Source organism: Bubalus kerabau, chromosome 4, assembly GCF_029407905.1.
Source record: "Bubalus kerabau isolate K-KA32 ecotype Philippines breed swamp buffalo chromosome 4, PCC_UOA_SB_1v2, whole genome shotgun sequence".
Classification (NCBI taxonomy): domain Eukaryota; kingdom Metazoa; phylum Chordata; class Mammalia; order Artiodactyla; family Bovidae; genus Bubalus; species Bubalus kerabau.
Window position 1 is genome coordinate 154,432,154 of NC_073627.1, and position 20,253 is coordinate 154,452,406.

General features: G+C 43.7%; 1 protein-coding gene across 1 annotated transcript in view; it reads right to left on the minus strand.

Moving 5' to 3' along the window:
* SYK (spleen associated tyrosine kinase) overlaps window positions 1–18,345 on the minus strand; it is a 108,085-nt gene extending 89,740 nt beyond the window's left edge. The window contains exon 1 of the mRNA XM_055579128.1: window positions 18,216–18,345. The gene's annotated coding sequence lies outside the window, so the exon portion shown is untranslated. The remainder of the gene's footprint in view (window positions 1–18,215) is intronic.
* Between the last annotated feature and the right edge of the window lie 1,908 nt (window positions 18,346–20,253).

The window sequence follows — 20,253 nt, forward strand, 5'->3', positions numbered from 1 at the left end:
GATTCATTTCCGAGATGAGGAACTTACCTTGTGTCTGTACAGTGACACTAAGAGGAAAAAAAGGAGAGAAGCAACAAGAGGAACAAAGAGCACACAAAGAACACTGGCTGGAAAATCGTCCCAAGGGGCAGATGAAATCACAGCCACACATACTGCCATGGAGCCAAAGGACTTAACAGAACAGCCACTGTTAGAAACAGTAGCTCTAAACGGAGACACAAAAGGCAGAGGATGAGGTGGGGAGGCAAGAAAAGTCATGGGAAATAAGCCGGCAATCAGGGGGAAACACAGGAAGGAAATGATGTCTGTTATTTCCAACAGAAAAAAAGAGAACAGACACTAACACTGTGAATAAGGCAGTGGACAGGATGGAGTAGCTTGAAAAGAATGAAATGAACAAGGAGTGGAAGAATTCAACAGAAGAAGACTAGAAGGACAAAGGAGAACCAAAGTGTGTAAGATTGACATTCCTGAAGTAGAGAATTTAAATAAAGGGGTGGTACAGATGTTTAGAGTTTCAATTAAATTTCAACTTCCCCTGGATTCTCTTATCCAGGATCTTAGAAAAGGAAGTAAAGTTCTGGGCTTCAGACTTCTTCTCAGCCACGCTCCAAGCCAGCAGACCAGAGGGCAGATGTTCCCAGAGGGGTCGGGCATGTCTAGACCAGAAACAAAAGGTTCAGCTGGGCTAAGGGCTGGCTGCAAACATCACAATTTCAGGACAGGGACTAAAAGTACTGTGGGTGGTAGAAAGGTTCTAATGCTTCTGCCAAGAGTCCAAAGGCCAAGCAGGCCCATTACATCTCCAAGACTGCTTCAAAATCACTCCAGATGCTTCTTATGTGTGCAGATGGGGGTGGGAGGACAGAGGTCGGTACAGCAGCAGCCTACAGAGTCTAAACTCTGAGGGCCTGTGCTGCTGGCCCCAGTGTTGGGTGAGCACATAATATCACAGAAGAATGTTTTCAACAGTAACTTCAATAGCAAAGCTCTAGGCAGGAACAGTGATTCTTCACGTGGACCCAGGTAACAACCACCTAGGTACCTTAAGTACTGGTGATCGTGCCTTAACCCAAACTCAGAACTTCCAGAGGTGGGGCCCAGATAGCACTCTCTGTTTAATTTTCAAAGTGATTCTCGTGAGCAGCGGGGACAGAGAACCACCGTTCTAGAATTATTGCCTCTGTACCGAAGGTTCAAAACTGGCCCAAACAGAGCTGGCTAAGGACTTGAGCAACAGCGTGGGCTACCGAACGGAAGAAAAATGGAAAGAGTAGAAAATTCAAAGTTTTACATAGAATTCTAAAGAAGAAATAAGAAAGGCATTCAGGAAACCATGTTTAGTTCAGTAAAGCCTCCGCACACACTGATTTTTAGACATACTGATTTTGCTAACTCAGCGATTCAGGTAGACGTGTCTTGCCCCCCAGTCCTCCTTGCCCATCGCGCGTGCGTAACGGCCGGGGGTGGGGTGGGGCATGAGGTCCGCTAGGGAATCCACACGTTTTGCTCCACTTCCTGATGTCGGGCTGAATCATGAAAGGAAGTTCTATAATTCGCAAACCCGTCCAACTGCTTCACTTGTGGTGTTTTATCTCTCCCGAAATTGAGCAGCACAGGAATTTCAGAGACAGGCAAATGTCACGTCTCTCTTACGCCGCCCAGAATGAGGATGAGGCAAAGATGGAGCCTGGGAACCGGGCAGGCACCCAGCTGGGGTGGGTCCCCCGCACAGGGTGGGTCCCTCTGCCCGTCCCCTCCCCATCACAGGCTCCACGGGTGCTGCCTGCCACAGGATGCACCTGCCTCTCAGCCCGCCTTGCCCTTTCCACTGTCCTCGGAGCTCTCAAATGCACGTGGTCACGTTCCGTTCCCAGAAGTGAGAGGCTTTTGTTTTCTTGTATTGGCAGGAACCGAACATGGTCATGTGATCAGCATTGCAGTATTCCTCATTTTGCCTTGAGGAAGAATACACTCCCTCTTCAAATCTTTCTTTTAAAATGGACAGACTTTGGATTCCAGATATTTTGAGGAAATGGCATTGGATTTTCTATTTTACTGCAGAGAAGTTAATCAGTACTAAAATTTTCCCCATAAACTCTAAATCCTCTTGAACAAAAAACGAGCCTATTCTTTCAGAAACTATACTGAACCAAGCGTGCTTAACTCCAGGATATATTACTTATTATTCTCCAAGACGGGGTTCCCATTAGACTGCTCCAAGAGCACAACTGGGAGCCATTTCAGGCCCTATGTGAGTGACCTGTCACTAAACTAGACTGTCATGGTGTGTGCACATGTGCATGTGTGTGCACGCACATGTATGTGTGCTGTGTGTGTATCTGTGTGATGGAGGTTGCTGTGTTGGGAATGAAAGGGCCAGACCTGATTCTTGTGGTCTCATCTCAGGGATGTGGGCATCCTGCTGACACCATCACCTCCGAGGCTAGAGTCCTTTAAAGAAACAGGAGGCACCCAGGATCCACACATGGAAAACAGTGCAACAATGCACTGTTGACACACAGCAGTATCAAGACTGAGGAACGGTGTGTGGGGGATAGAAACTTGTGTCTCCTCACTCCCCAGGAAGGACCCCATAGGGCTCAGGTATAACACAGAGTGGTTAATCTGTCCCAAAACTATATTGCAGTGGAGATACTAGTTCTACTCTGCCCCACACAGAGCCACCTGCCACATGAGGCTAGTGACCCCTGAAATGTGGCCACTGTGATCGAGAACTGATTTTTACATTTTATTTCATTTTAAGTATTTGCAGTATAAACAGCCATATGTGGCTGGTAGCAATGCTCTGAGCAGCACAGTTCTAGATCCTTTCCAGGGAAGCTGGAGAGAGGCCACATGTCCTCAACTGGGCAAGATGTCAGAGGTGAGCAGCAGGCAGTTCCTCCATCGGACCAATGCGATAGGACTGCAGGTCAGCAAAGGGAATCTCATAAATTCACCCCAAGGAACACGCTGTGTGGTCCAGACACCTCTCCCTTCCAGATGTTTTTTCTACTTGGGCCAAGCTTGGGGCTCTAGGTTTTCTCTTAATTAACAAAAGACACACTTTATTCCAAATACCTAGCTTACTGTATTCAAACTCTACGTGACATATTGAAATGTAAGGAGGGGACGTTAAAAGTCTCTACACGTGTGCAGAAGGCCCCATGCTGGAAGCATAGAGCTCACAACAATGTCCTCAGCATGGTCTCCAAACCAATGTAAAAGTACATGACTGGGGTCCAAAATAATGTCATACTGTGTTTTAGAGCTTCAGGGTTAGAGTGCTGCCAGGACCCCCTGAGCTGGTTGTCTTTGTCCAGTCACTTGGGGACAGGAGAGAACACACCATAAGAGCTGCCTGTTAAAACCCAGCAGGGTTCCCCAGGGCACCACCAAAGAATAGACACACACTTGCTTCAGAGTCAAGTGACACTTGGGCCAGAGCCACTCTTTCTGTGTTGATGTTGTTGTTCAGTAGCTCAGTCACATCTGACTCTTTGCAACCCCATGAACCACAGCATGCCAGGCTTCTCTCTCCTTTACTATCTCCCAGAGTTTGCTCAAACTCATGTCCATTGAGCTGATGATGCCATCCAACCATCTCAGCCTCTGTCGTCCCCTTCTCCTCCTGCCCTCAATCTTTCCCAGCATCAGGGTCTTTTCCACTGAGTAGGCCCTTCACATCAGGTGGTGACCAAAAGACTGAAGCTTCAGCTTCAGCATCAGTCCTTCCAATGAATATTCAGGGTTGATTTCCTTTAGGACTGACTGGTTTGATCTCCTTTCAGTCCAAGGGACTCTCAAGAGTCTTCTCCAGCACCATAGTTCAAAAGGATCAATTCTTTGGTGTTCAGCCTTCTTTATGGTTCAACTGTCACATCCGTATATGACTACTGGAAAACCATAGCTTTGACAATACAGGCCTTTGTTGGCAAAGTGATGTCTCCACTTTTTACTACATTTCCCAGGTTTGACTCTTTCTGTGACCTTCCCATAAAGTCTTTTAATATCATTTTGCCCCTGGCAGACCCTCCTTTTCAATCCCCAGGCAACCAGAGGCTACATAGCTCATTGACTACCTTTACCCTACCATGACTGCTCTGCAGAGCACCTACCTGTCTGCAAGCCAGTCTGCTGAGCGCTCTGCACAGAGTGTCTCTGGAGCCACAGTCACTCTGGGGGAGGTCTTTCCAGCCTTGTTTTGGTGATGAGGTGGCCAGAGCTGAAGCAGTTTCAAGGAATGATGGAATTGGGCACTGCCTGCCGCTCGCCTCTGACACCTAGCCCAGGTGAGGACATCTAGCTCAGGTGAGGACACCTAGCCCAGGTTGGGTCCTGGGACCCTTTGCTGCAGTGTTTGTAGCTGGACAAACCTCTCCTTAAGCAAAAAATTACAAAGAAGCTGTAAGGGACTAAAATAACTGTGTGCATGTGCAATTGGGGCAAATTATGGATGAGATACAAAAAACACCTACAAGCCTCAACCATCACTTCTGAAGAGCCAGGAACAAAAGCTGTGGGTTGAAAGCAAAAGCAGGGTACTGTGCATGCGCCCTGCACTCAACACCACTAAAGGAATGGGCAGCACAGCTAAGCCACCCCTCCAGTCTGACCCCTGGACCCACCCCTACCCTCACTTCATACAAGGAAGTAAAGCACTTTCACTAGGGCAGCAAGCAAGGAAAACTGTTCCTTGTTTTTGCTCCCCACTGCTGTGGGTGCCCCAATAAAGCTTCATTTGAATTTCTTGTCTGGCCTCTGACCACTTTCCATTGATTAAGGAGGCCACAAACCCTGGTCGGTAACAGAATCAGAGCTATGGGCTTGGCTTGCTCCCATCACCCACCGCCTCCCAGAGAGACTTTCAGAGCTGGACATTTATAGGTCACAGTCATGGTCCTAGAAGTTTCATTACACAATATAAATGTGAGTGCACATATGAGCCCCCGGGGCTTCCCATGTGGGTGCTGCTCAGTGCTCCCACGTGTATGCCTGGATGGACAGAATCAGTACCAGGAAGCCCAGAACCTGGGAAGCCAGCCCCTGGGAAGTCCCCAAATGGTCCACACAGAGAGTGGCCCCTCCGTCAACATCTGCTGCAGCCTTCAAAGCCCAGCAGCCACAGTCACCAGGAAACCCAGGCCCCAGCTCTCCACCCAGAGCAAGACTATTTACATCCTTCTCATGAGAAAAAACCATCTCACATGAAACAGGCAGATGACGCACTGTCTGAGAGTAAATAAGGCCAGTGGACTTGGAGTAACGAAAAAACTAGTCTGAAAGATAATCGTTCACGTTATCTTGGGTAAAAAATGTTATGAGTGGTTTGTCTAATCGGACCAGTGCACACCTTCTTTCTTGGACAATCATTTCAGGTGCTCTCACCTCCTACCAGTCTCACAGCAGGGTGCTGAGAACACATTCACATTCTCACTCGTGCTTCCCAAACTTCCACAGGCCTCCAGATGTTATGAGTGCAAGTTTCCAAAGAGTAGAGTGCTTGAAGCATAAAAATATGTGAGTTTTCTCTATCTCAATCACTCTTCTCTCAATCAATCTCTCTCTCCCTTTCCCCTCTCTCTCTCTCTCACACACACACAAAGTGGGGATGTACCACTTAATATGCCCAGAGTCTCTTCAATCAGAGGCACACATAGCTGCCACGATACCCAGTGTACCAGTAAAATCACATTTGGTGGAACTGTGTCAGGCTGTGCTTGTGTGCTATACAATCCCATAAACTAATTCTAAACCAGTGGTTCTCAACCTTGGCTGCTGCACTTGGTGCCAGAGGGGTGAGGAGACCTTAACAATAAATGTCCAAGGCAGGTCACATGCCAGATCACGTCAGAAACTTTGGAGGCAGCCTGGGCATCAGTGAGTGAGACAAGCTCCGATGATGGCTGTGTACAGGCATGCTGCAAACCTTGGCTGTACATCTCTGGGCAAACTACCCAACCTCTCCAAACTTAACACCTCGGAGACAGTACGGTCCCAACAGCCATAACTGATGCTTTGTTTTTGAATTAATTCTTTTCCCGGTCCTTTCCTACTTAGCCTCCAGCCCCATAAACAAACCTCATCATTTCATTACAATCACTGAAACATCTGTATGCAAAGTAAAAATGCACATTTCACTTTTTTTCCTCCAAACCAATTCCCCTGCTGCCCTCACTAGGTAACTGCTGCTCACAGTTTGGTGCCTTTGCTTTAGAATCTCTCCACATATTTACATACACACACACACACACACACACACACACACACTGGTATAAGCAGACCTGCATCTTTATATAGCAAATAACATTCCAATGTAGCCTACATTGTTATGTGCATGCGTTTTTAAAAATATAGTGACACTATGGCAAAACCAATACAATATTGTAAAGTTAAAAAATAAAATAAAATAAAAATATAGTGACATACTACATCTTGCTTTTAACTTGAACATTTTTATATTTTACTTTATAAGATTCCACATTTAAGAAAAAGACCACATATGATTCCAGTGCATGGATAGACTACAGTTCATTTAATCAAGACTGATACAAATTTCTTTCTTCCTTCCTTCTTTCCTATTGCAAAATAAAATGTTGCAATGAGTTACAGTATGCATATATATATTTCCCCAGTTTTATCAATTTATGCATGTAATAAATTCCTAAAAGTGAAATTGTTGAGTCAAAACACATGTGTGTTTTATATTTCCAAAGACATTACCCAACTGCCTTGCAGGTGCTGACCTGTGGGAGTGTCCTTCCCGACATCTCACCATACAGTAAACCCTTAAATCAACGTGAGTTTATGGAGAGGCAAAGCATATTTTGGTTCATTTGCATTTTGAGCTGCTTGTTTGTGTCCTTGACTGATCTTTCTATTGGAATGTGTTTATTTTTCTCATTGATAAGAACTCACTACATACGAGGGCTTCCCTGGTAACTCAGATGGTAAAGAATCTGCCCACAGTGTGAGAGACCAGGGTTCAATCCCTGGGTTGGGAAGATCCCTTAGAGAAGGGTATGGCAACCCACTTCAGTAGTCTTGCCTGGAGAATCCCATGGACAGAGGAGCCTGGCAGGCTACAGTTCACGGGGTTGAAGAGTCGGACATGACTGAGCAACTAAGCACAGCACAGCACTGCATATGAAAGCTACTAATCCTTTACCACAGACCTTGAAAATAAATGTATCTTTTGTGTTTTTTCCCCCTCACTTATTTATATTTTCCCTTTGTATAAGGACTTGTTTGCAATTTTAGAAAATCATACTCATCAACCTTTTTCTATTATGGTTTCATATTTTCTACCATATTTAGAGAGGCCTTCACTCCAGTTATTTTATAACTCAACTCTTTTCTTCTAGCACTTTATATTTTTATTCTTTGTTCAATCCAGAACTTATTTTTGTACACAGAGCAAAGCTTTATTTTTCCCAAATCATCGGTTAGCTTTCTCACAACCAATAATTAATAACCTATGCTCCCTTTCCTGACTGATGGGAAAGGCCACCCTTGCTTTGCACCAAATTCCATGTGGAGTTTGCATCTGTTGCCCCACATTCCTTTGCAGTTTTCCCTTAAGATCTTGTAGAATTTGTCTCGCTTCATCATTCTTACTTTTCTTTTTTTTTCCTTTGGGTCTCATAGGTTTCATTTTTTAAAAAAAATAAAATTGCCAGTCTAAGGTGGAAGGAAGAGTGTATCGTGAGCATTTTTAACTTGCTTAGTTTTATGTGTGATGTACATCTTGTTTCATAACCTTCTGTGGACAGAGCTCACTTCGGCTGGCTTAAGAAATCTCTCCATTGTGATAATGGAGAGCTCCTTCATGCTCCTGTGGCTACATAGCAAGTCCATGGTGGAGGGAGTGGGGGGGGAGGTGGCAGGCTCCACTTAACTACCTGTTGTAGGAGGAACCACTTCCCTTCGCAAATACATATGTTGAAGTCCAGACCCCCAGTACCTCAGAATGGGATGTTGGAAATCAGGCCTTTACAGAGGTAAGTTAAAATGAGGTCATTAGCATGGGACCTAATTCCCTATGACTGATATCCTTATAAAAAGAGGAAATTACAGATACATGCACAGAGAGAAGAAGATGTAAAGACACAGAGAGAAGACGCCATCCATAAGCCAAAGAAAAAGGCCTCAGAAGAAACCAACTCTGCCCACACCTTAATCTCAGGCTTCCAGCTTCAGGACTGTGATGTGATAAATGTCTATGGTACTGTGCTCCAGGGACCCTAGAAAACTAATCCACCATTCCTCTATTAATGAATGCGGATAGTTTCCAGAGTTTTCTGTGGAAAATGGATAAGCTAGAAGGAATATCTTGCACATATTTTTGCAGGTATTGGCTTCTTGAGGAAACATGCATGACTTTTCTATCTTCTTTCTAGAAGGCATCCTTCCCCTGCAGTTTTCAACCTGCCTTCCTTTGACTCTAACCATTGAAATCCCACCTGCATCACAAATATTTCCACCATGGAACAGAACTTCCCTTGAAATTTTCCCTTATCTCCTGCTTCATTCTGATCTTCAGGACACCATGTATGCCCCCTCCCAACTCTCTCAACAATAACACGTGCAGAGAGCAGTGATTCTATCCTGTGTGGGGACAGTGGCAGAGATATCAGCCTGATATCTGAGCAGACAAAGGCTCGAAGTATCCTTTTAAACCTTACTTAAAGCTTCTTACCTTACTTTAGTTCACTCGGGGTGGTAGATTTGAAAGTCAGCTCAATCTCAGTTGGATAACAACATGTGCAAAAGCATCAGACATTCCCACGTTAACCTCTCATGGATTCAGGAATTTTGGGTCCTATTCCTACTGATTTTGCTTAATTTCTCAACACAAACTTATGAAGATGACAAGTTTTCTAAAACTGGTCGCAAAAGAGTGAAATCAACATGTCAAACTGGGCTTCTGCCCTCTGGCTGCCTCCACTGATAGGACTTTAAATCTTAGCACCAGGCATGACAGCAGGTCCCTTTAGGCTCCTCATTAGAGAAGTGGATACAGAGTCTAATTCTGGATTAGAAACACCTGGGTCTTAGGTTTCACCTCGCAGCAGCATTGCTTAGCCGCTGGACAAGTCCAAATGACATCATCTTTCTGGGCCTCACTGCTTCTTAGGGGGTTGAATTAGATGGTCCCTAAGATCCCTCCCCCCTCTAACATCCCAGGCATCCTTATACACACTTCTAAGAAACATGATTCAGGACTAGCAATTGCCTAATGATCAGTAGAGACTTGACAATGCAGCCCTCTCTCTAGAAACAGTTCCTGCCTAAGCTGTAGAAGGGTTAGCTCAGCTCCCAGGGCAATAGGGAAGACAAAAGAACCCCCAAGTCTGCCTTTCACGGCTGCTCTAGGGAGCTCCCCTTCCTCCTCCTTCCTGTCACTTCCTTCACAGCTATGACCATCAGCTGATTGGTGTGGCTGAAAAAAAGGAAGTGTTGGACTTCCCCTTCAAGTATAAACAGCAGTTAAAAATGCAGAGAAAGAAAAGAAACAGCACTAAAAACAATAATATAGAATATAAATCCATAACCATGCTGGGAGCAAAGGAAGCAGATTACTAGTGGAATGGAAACTCTCCCTACTCTTGAAGGACTCAAAGAAAGATGGGCTCAAACTTAGGAAACCACAGCCTAAGTGCAGGCAGTTGGGGATGGCTGCAAAGAGTCAAGGGCGTGGTGCCTTGGAAGTGACACAGCCTGGGTGGAATGGGGTGGGTGAGGACAAAGCCTGGGTGGGATGGGGTGGGTGAGGTGGGGGAGAAGCAGAGTGGGAAGCAGGCAGGCAGCCAAACCCTCTCCACCTCTTCAGCTGCTGGCACCCCTAAGAGCAGCAGAAGGCCCTCTGCAGGAAAGACGTGTGTTTGGAGAGGCAGAGTGTGGCCACATCTGCAAAGAACAGAGAGTGCCTGCACCCCACACCGTGGTTACTGGCTCATCCTGTCCTGCTCACATCTCACGCTCCTCCCATCTCATGTGTGTGTATGCGTTAATCGCTCAGTCGTGTCCGACTCTTTGCTTCGCCACGAACTGTAGCCCGCCAGGCTCCTCTTTCTTTGGGGTTCTCCAGGCAAGAATACTGGAGTGGATTGTCATTCCCTTCTCCAGACCCACCTCATGGGTGACAGGTAAAAAGAGGGCCATGCAACATACACAGCCTTAAAAACTAACTCCAAAGGCATCTCTGAAACAAGACCAGCACACATCCTAGCACAACAAGAAAGCTAACCCCACAAAGGTAAGGAACCAAATGGGCAAACAAATGAGTAGGTGTCAAAGGAGATAGAGCTCACAAAGCAAGAAGAGAACATCCATGCTGGAAGCAGTAACAAAAACAAGTATCTGGAAGAGCCTAAAGTATCACTTAAAAAACTAAAGAATTAACTACCTTCCTTCCTTGCTTGCCCACCTATTTGCTAAAATACAAATGACTAAATAGTTGGACTGAAAAACAGGATGGACAGGGCTGAAGATCTTTCTTGAGCAAATGATCAACTTGTCAGTTCCATGAAGTGCAATGAAAAGGGTAAAAGAGAGGGAACAAATGAAAGAAAAAGTGCATTCCCTGCAGCTTTGTATATAATATCAAAAATTAGAGAAAAATCCTAAATGTCTGTCAATAAGTAATCATATTTTATGCTCTGGAATAAAACACAAGGATCACTGATAGGAAGAGCTCCCCCAAAACTGTTGATTAAAAAGTTAGTTGCAGGATGACACTGGTATTAAGAACACACACACACACACACACAAACTATATCTTCTAAAAATACACACATATATATACACGCATGAATGCACAGGATGCTAGATTAGAACACTGTACATCAAGCTGCCCTCCCTGAGTTGGGGTGGGCTGGGACAAAGGGTGGTGGTCAATGAGTGTTCCAGTGTCAACTGTCATATCTGAATTCTTCACCAATGGGTATGTACTCAGACATCAGTTATGCAAGTCAACACCTTTCAAAAAGAAAATGATAGAAAGTTCTCCCATCTTGGAGGTCAGAGAAAAAAACTTCAGAGACAGTACTTACTCATCTGTGACCTATTTGGGACTGCTATTATTAGTCTCCAGCCAAGACTACAGGGCAGACTCCCAGAGCTACCCACCTGGGAAAGACTGTGACCGTTATGCCGGTTCTAACCACAGGCCAGGTACGATTACTGCATGTGTTGTCTCCACCATGCACCACAAGGAAATCCCCTGTAATCCTTCCATCTACAAAGACTGAAAGAGTAGCTTGAAAACAGTGGGATTTGAACCTGATGCGACTTCAGGCCCCTACTCTCAACCACTGTTGATAAAAAATATTCAGTGACTGAAGCATTAGGGCAATCAAGTGATTCCAATACTCTCAGTGTTTGAGATGCAAATAAACCTAGCATTCCGCCTCCGTCTAAGCAAAGCCTGAGGATCTTGTAAAGGGGCAGCAGGTTACCCGGTTTTCCCCAAAGTAGACCTGGGGAGCCCCGGTATACAAGATGCTCCAAGAACCAGTGTATCTCACGATCACAGGGGTGTGAGAGTTCAGTGACATGCGCCCTGACCATGAACACCACCTGTACAACCGCCATGAGCAAGCCCAGGACAATGATCCTGCTTACTCAACTTTATTCTAAGAATAAGGAAACAAGGAAAGGTTAAGCAAGGAAAGCTTCCTAGGAAATACCATTTAAAATTGCATAGCACCCACTTCAGAAATCAAGAGAACTGAGGCCAGTCATCTGATTTTTAAAATCTGTGGAGTCCCCATTCTCAGGAAAGTACATATCCCATTAATCAAATAATAAAACATCAGGGTCAGAGCAAATACAGAGGTGACACCGAGACTGATTTATTTATTTATTTTTAATTTTATTTTATTTTTAAATTTTACATAATTGTATTAGTTTTGCCAAATATCAAAATGAATCCGCCACAGGTATACATGTGTTCCCCATCCTGAACCCTCAGATACTAACTGCTAAATTGGAGCCTAGAATAATCTTTCACTAAGCATGATTCAGAATATGCCCCGAGCTGAGAAAGTATAAAAGTTCCAAAAACTACAAAAAGTAATAAATTACACAAATAAGCAAATAACCATAGAAATCAAAAGTTTGGGGGAAATGTTTTCAACAATTATGACAATGGATTTAAAAAGTACACAAATGTTGATAAGAGTATGTTAAGACTCCAAAATGCGTACAGGACAGCAACTTGCAGAAAATATATTTAGCTAACCAACACCCCCAAATATGCTTCAGTTATTAATAGGTGAGTAGCAAGACTGAAAAGAAACTGTCAGACTGATGCAAAGAGGCAGGGGTTTCCAGAAAAAGAAAGAAATGGAACTCATAGAGTGCTTGATACATTTGACTCAGTAGGAAATTGAGTCCGAGTTGGGAGGGGGGGATGCGGTTTAGCTTCATGTCAGAGAATTGGGGAGTGAACCATCAGAGGCACAGGACCAACTGAGAAAACAAAAATGAAACAAGAATTTACCCCATGAAAAACAGTTTGAGGTACAAGAAAGAAAATGGAACTATACTATACAACATGCTCTATTAGTAAACAAAAATCACAAGGTAAATACCAGCTAAGGTTCCAGCCATCCATTCATCATGTGTTCAGTAGGGTCTGAGTCTTTGTGACCCCTCGGACTGTAGCCTGCCAGGCTCCTTTATTTATGGAATTTTCCAGGCAAGAATACTGAAGTGGGTTGCCATTTCCCCCTCCAGGGGATCTTCCCGACCCAGGGATTGAACCCATGTCTCCTGTGTCTCCTGCACTGCAGGCAGATTCTTTACTCCTTGAGCCATCGATTGGGGAAGCACACAGAAAGATTATCTTGGGTAATAATAATAATTATCCTAGGACTGCCATGTCCTTACTTCTCAGAATAGGAAGTCAGCATTTTCTAAACTGATATATATAAAAAGCAAGTGAACACAGCATCAGGAAATAAGAAGGAAAATTCTAGAAGAAATAGCTAAAAATATTAAAAGATTGCTTTTGGGGAACAGTACTAGAGGATGGGAAGGTATTGTTATAAATTGAAATTAAATAAAAAGATTAACTCTGGTTGTGCCAAAACATTTCCATGACAACTGAACAGAAATGGATAGATTTAATAAATTGTCAGACTGACCAGCACAGCATGAAGATTTAGCATTTAAGACAGAAGACAGAGTGGGAAAGGAGAAGGTTAATTGTTGCACATTCAAATGCTCTTTGTAGCCTCACTGAGTATAACTAAAGAAACCAATGTTTAAATTGTGACTTTTTCTAAAATTTGGTGCTCAGCCCTCTTCCATCCTTTCACATTGCCCCACTGACTGTATCCAGGCCTAAGCCTCACTTACGTGACATCAGCCCTACACTCTCCTTGTCAGTCCTGCAGTCTGCCCAGCCTCTGCTCAGATCAAATATCTCACACACAGTGTGCCAATCTGGAACCCAATGTCCTCTCAAATCTGTGCTCCCCTCCAGGGCTCCAGCACAGCACTGAGAGGTACTGCCTGCTCCAGCAACAGGAGCTAGGATTCCAGTGTCAGAGCCAGGTACCTTCAGGACAGAGGATGCTACTTACCAGAAACTGTCCATCATAAGTTTTCAGTACACTCCCCTTGGTAATTGAGGTGTTACATCATCCTCACCTTTCTCTTCCTACCTTCAGCCTTTAGCAGCCACCAAAAATAGATACATAATTTCCCAGAAACAAGAGAATCAAGAGAGAGTCCTTTTTGATTTGTTAAACCTACTGTAATAGAAACTAAATATTCTTCCTTCTATTGGTGTCTTTGGCAGTGGCTAAACTTGACTATATTTAAGATTTCAATTTAACCACCTTTCAGGATTCATAGGACAAAACTTACATAATTAATTCTTAAAAGAAAAAAATCAAATTGATACAAGCTAACATTTTGCCAGAAAAAATTCTAAGCTAATAGAAAATATTCCTGCTGATGCAAAGCCACAATGAATGAATAAAACTTTCCCTTTAAAATCCAATCAGCTGAGTTTTTTTTTTAATCTTCTCACAATTCCTCTCTTTTTCACCCACTTTTAAAGAGAAAGGAAAAAAAAATCTCTTTTTTTTCCTGAACGAAAAAAGCAAACCCAACTTGTTCAGTTCCAAAGTAGAAGGTAAAATGGTAAGACATAATTAAGTCAAGCAATTTAATTCCAGTCTCTCTTTAAGACTCTGTCTTTTGATTTCAGTTGCTTTAAAAGAAAAGCAATGTTCAGCGTATATACGTTTTTTTAAAAAATTTCACTCACTGGCCTAAGTTCCTAATTTTCTCTGCACTCTGCTGCTGCTAAATCAGTCCAGAAGTGGAAGAAATTGTGGGGCGGGGCAGGGGGTGACTTAGGGAATCAGAAAAAATCCTATATGGTGGAAGGCTGAGAAAGCAAACAGTAGCTTAGATTGTACAAAATACTGGGCCATTCCTTAGGCACAGATAACGGAGACAGATAGAACAAAGTGAACAGGAAGCAATATTTCTTCCAAAGACAGGCTGTAGTTGTGAAGGGTGATAATACCTCCTCTTTAAGTAACTATTGCATTCTTTTTTTAGAATCAGAGTGGCAGAAACTTTGCTGTTGAAAAGTCTATAAGTAAGGATGAAACATCCTATTCTCACTCGGAGGATATGTATTTTGATTATCATTGAAAATTCAGGGAAGTCTTGCTATTTCAAACTTTCTGTAAAGGCAGGGGAACTGTTTGTCTAATTACTGGAAAGTATGACTTGTTGGGCAACAGAAATGCAAGTTGGTTTCAAAACCAAACAGTAGCTCCATGAAGTCTAACACAGTCCCAGTTCCTTAGCCCTAATTCCACAAAGCTCTGAAAAACAAGGTTTTTGGTGAGTTTTGTAGGGAACCTCATAAGTGACAACACTTGCCCTGAACTGGCACACAGTATTTGTAGCCTCTCTTTATTCCACTAAGTGAGACTTTCCACACTATTGGTGCAGAAATATTAACACGTGGGATTACAGGAGGCTGCCCAGGCTGTGTTGGAGTGGTGTGCCGTATATGGCGTCAGTTCGCATGCACACCTTTCTAAATTCTAAGAAATGGATTTCTCAAGGCTGAAACTCATATTCTAAATTTGAATTCTAAATTCTGAGAAATCTTGAATTCCAAAACATTATCTTGGCACAGGGTTTTGGATAATGATTATGGATGTGCTATGTGCTGCATAAGTTACATTCTATTAAGAAGTCTTTGATTTAAAAACAGAGAAATCAAACCTGCATTTAGAACAATAAATACAAACCTAAAAAAGGCTAAGGTGAATGGCTTCTGAAACGTAAATCTAGTGATAAAATGAACTTTCTGACAATTTTAGCCCTCAGGAAAGGTAAAGAGCTAATAAATAAATTTATATTAAAAAAGATAATGAAAATTGTTGATTAACTCACCAAAATCACACAAATACAAACAAGTCTAATAAACAACAAAAATATCTTGTAAAAATAAAATAAAATAAAATAAACACCTTATTTTTATTTCTGGATTAAAACATTAAGAACATTATAGTTATTTAGATGATTCCTAAAATCCTACATATTGAAGCACTCTAAATAAAAAGAATAAATTTTTTATTTATATAAAAGTAAAATAACGAAATATAAAGTTTCTATCGTACTGCAACATATCTCTAAACAGCTCAAAGCAAAAGTTCAGTGTAGATAAAACAAAACAATTTGATAAAATAATTTTAGTAGACAAGATTTTTCACTTAAAACATCTAATACTTTACACGTATTTAAATGTTTTAGTTCAAAGACATATAATTGCTGATAGTAGTCTCTTATGATCCTTTGTCTTTCTGTGTTGTCTGTTATGATCTCTCCATTTTCATTTCTAATTTTATTGATTTGATTTTTCTCCCTTTGTTTCTTGATGAGTCTGGCTAATGGTTTGTCAATTTTATTTATCCTTTCAAAGAACCAGCTTTTGGCTTTGTTGATTTTTGCTATGGTCTCTTTTGTTTCTTTTGCATTTATTTCTGCCCTAATTTTTAAGATTTCTTTCCTTCTACTAACCCTGGGGTTCTTCATTTCATCCTTTTCTAGTTGCTTTAGGTGTAGAGTAAGGTTATTTATTTGACTTGTTTCTTGTTTCTTGAGGTATGCCTGTATTGCTATGAACTTGGCCCTTAGCACTGCTTTTACAGTATCCCACAGGTTTTGGGTTGTTGTGTTTTCATTTTCATTCGTTTCTATGCATATTTTGATTTCTTTTTTGATTTCTTCTGTGATTTGTTGGTTATTCAGCATTTGTTGTTCAGCCTCCATATGTTGCAATTTTTAATAGTTTTCCTCCTGTAATTGGGATCTAATCTTACTGCATTGTGGTCAGAAAAGATGCTTGGAATGATTTCAATTTTTTTGAATTTACCAAGGCTAGATTTATGGCCCAGGATGTGATCTATCCTGGAGAAGGTTCCATGTGCACTTGAGAAAAAGGTGAAATTCATTGTTTTGGTTATCCGGGGACAGGAGAGAGGTGTGCACATCAATGGATTTAGTTGCATCTAATGAAAATATTGCCTGAATAACAGCAATGAATTTGTTCTTACTACAACAAAGAAAACACATACTAGAATCAATTCCATTTCTTTCAGGACTTCTCTATCATCCCTTTATTTATTTATTTATTTATTTTTTTAAACACAAAGATTCAGAAGTGAGATATCTCCAAGTCTTTTAACTACATACTGAACTACCTCTAAGGAAATGGCAACCCACTCGGGTGTTCTTGCCTGGAGAATCCCAGGGGCGGGGGAGCCTGGTAGGCTGACGTCTATGGGGTGGCACAGAGTCGAACACGACTGAAGTGACTTAGCAGCAGCAGAACTACCTTTAGGGTTTAAGAAAAAGAACAGCTCCAGCCAACAGTTTTATTTGGGTCAATGGGAATCTTTGGTGGAGTCAGGCAAACTCATTAAAATAATCTGCAATCCGGTTTCCAAAGGCCACCTGGCAATATGGTAAGGGCCAGCTGGTCACCAGTCAACAGGAGTGTCTTGGTTCCTGTGAATATACTGCACAATGAAGGAGTCTCTTTGCCAAGCAACTGCATCGCAAACGGCCAAAGATTCAAACTCAAATTCTTCTCCAGTGGTTGTCTTTTTAGTTCTTGATATCCAAACAAACAAAAAAATGAATCGCCTTTGTATCATTATGTAGGTTAGGTTTAAAGTTTTGAAGCCGTGCATGCATGCGTGAAGTCGCTTCAGTCGTGTCTGACTCTGCGACCCCATGAAATGTAGCCCGTCAGGCTCCTCTGTCCATGGGGAGTCTTCAGGCAAGAATACTGAAGACCCCATTTGCTACTCCAGGGGATCCTCCTGATACAGGGATCCAATCCGAGACTCCCGCATTGCAGGCAGATTCTTTACTGCTGAGCCACAGGGGAAGCCCTTTAAAGCCATACTGCCATAGTGCAAAAAAATCTTTAACTCAAAATCATCGCATTTTACTACACCAAACTTTCCTGCTCTTCAAGTCATTCACTGGCTAATTAAGTTATTTTACCATGAGAATGTGAAGGAAGAAAAAAAAAGGCAATCATGCTACATTTAAAGGTTCAGAAACTGGCATGTTTTTATGCAACTGCTCTTTCTGTAGTAAAAGTATAAATAAAACCTTTGCATGCGTACGAACATCTCTACATTGAGTCACTTCCATAAATTCAGTGGAATTTTCCAGTAACTTTTGTAAATGGCCAAACGAAAATATGTTCTTTCCGAGACCCGAGACCCGACACCGAGTTTCTTGTGCCTGAGGATTCCAGCTAGTCTTCCAGGACCCAGCAGCTTCCGCACTTGCTGCGCACGCGGCAGCACCTGGAGTTTGGGGGCCCCATCGCACAGTCCCCAGGCTTCCAGGCCCCCAGGCCCAGCCCCTGGCTTCCCGTACAGAAATCGGAGCCCAAGAGACACTAACTAGGTTTAGGAGAAAAGCTGGCACAACCGACTAACTCTCAACCGAAATATTTTATCAAACGTTCCCTCCGATTTTCAAAGCAGGAGGGCCCTGAGCGTACCTGCCCGGGTGTGCCTGGGAGCACAGGTCTTGTGCGGGCCAAGGAAGAAGGGCCGCATCTTTCCCTCTCTCGGCGCCTTCTCCCCTCGCATGCCGCCTTCCCAAGCCCGGCAGCCAAAGCGGAGGGATCGCGCGGCCCCACCTACCTGTGCCAGGTGAGGCGAGGGCGGGGCGCGGGGCTCCGAGAACCGGACGGGCGAGATCGCGGGGGCAGCTCGGGCACAGCGCCGGGCTACCCGCTCCTCCTCGTTGCTCCAATCGCCGGAGTCACCTCAGTCGCCCAGTGTACGACGCTTCCTTATTTTGGGCAACTTCCTTAACGCGCCCTGGCAGGCCCCGAACTTCCTCCCAGCTGCCGCGCCCCGCTGCCCCAGGCCCGCCCTGCCGCCCGTGCGCCCCGTGTGCCCGGTGCGCCCCCAGCGCCCAGCTCAGGGGATCGGCGGCCAGAGCTCTCCGGAACCCGGCTCGCGGGGTCGGCCTGAGAGGCAGGAGGCCGGAGGGGAGCAGGAAAGGGAGCCAGGTGGGCGCTCAGTCCCAACTCCCCGGGCGCAGAAAGTCCAGACGAGGGGGCTTCATATGCAAAAAGGGGGCATGGCCAACAACTGGACCCTCTGGCCACCTGTCCTGCCTGCTGCGTGATTCTTCCAAGGACCAACAGGCACTCAGGGTCACGCCCATTTGCGGTGCAATTGTTTGGGAAGAGAATCTTGGTCACAGTGTGCTCTATTTCTAATCACCAGCCCAAGACGCTCCTGCTGACTGGTGGTCAGAAGGCCCACGTCGTCCTCCCAGGTGGTCTCCTGACATAAGCGAACATCAGATTTTACAGCTCACCTTTGGGTGAGCCCAGCCTGTCCAACCGGTCAGTTGTCTGATGGCTTTAATTATTACAAGGTTCTTGACAATGAGTTAAACTTCCTTCCCTCTTAACCACAAGAGGTTCTGACGTTTAATTAAAATTTCGTCGTTCTCTGTAGTCTTTAAAATGGTTTAAAAACTCCTACCTGGTTCTCTCCCCCCCTACCCCACCCCCCCCCTTTTTTTTTTCCTGTTAGCCCTCTTTAGAATCTTCCCTTAAAACAGCTTCCAGACCCTGGCTGCCCTGGTAACTCTGCCTACCATTGCTGAACAAAAATATAATCAATAAAATAAAATATATAGGGTGTTAGATTAAAGTTGCCATGGAGAAAAAAACGTTAATAGGAGGCATTTAGACTCCAGTGGGACCCCTCAGACTTTTCCACTGGAACGTTCTCTTCCATTTATTTTTACCACTAAATTTTTAACTCAAGTGAAGGATTTTTATTATGGTTTTATTTGTTAGGGCTTCCCTTGCGACTCAGCTGGTAAAGAACCTGCCTGCGATGCGGGAGACCTGGGTTCTATCCCTGGGTTCGGAAGATCCCCTGGAGAAGGGAAAGGCTCCCCACTCCAGTACTCTGGCCTGGAGAATCCCACGGACTGTACAGTCCATGGGGTTGCAAAGAGTCGGACAGGACTGAGTGACTTTCACTTTATTTGTTAACCACAGGACTTAATTTTACTGCAAATAGCCAAGGAACTAGCCATTGTTGTCTAAACAGAGGCTACAGAATCTGTTTTGCTTTTTACTAAGATTACAATGTTTCCTTAGATAATGACTATGGGAGATAAGATGAGGTTTTCCATCCCTCTCTAAGCCACCTTTTAGCACTGTCACAGTCCTCCCCACCTTTGAGTCATCTTAAAGTTAACTACCCTGCTTTTCATGATAAAAAAAAAAAAGTTAAAATTATCAACATCCCTGGTTTCCCAGTGGTTAAGAATCCATCTGCCAGTGCAGGGGACATGAGTTTGCTCCTTAGTCTGGGAAGATTCTACCTGGGGAGGGGGAGGAAGGACAACTAAACCCATGTACCACAACTACCCAGCTTGTGTAGAGCCTGTGGTGATGTGAGAAGCCAGTGGACCTCAACTAGAGAGCAGCCTCAGCTTGTAGCAACTGGAGAAAGCTTTCAGGTAGCAACAAAGACCCAGTGCAGCCAAAAATAAATAGATGGGAAAAAAAAAAAAAAATCATCACGGACATACCTAGGGGAAAAAAAATCTTCCTAAAAGTCAACATGTTTCTTCCAATCTTTCTTCCTTCATTGCATTTGTCATTTCCCTTTGCTGACTCTGCTGTTTTAGCTTTCGTTGAGATAA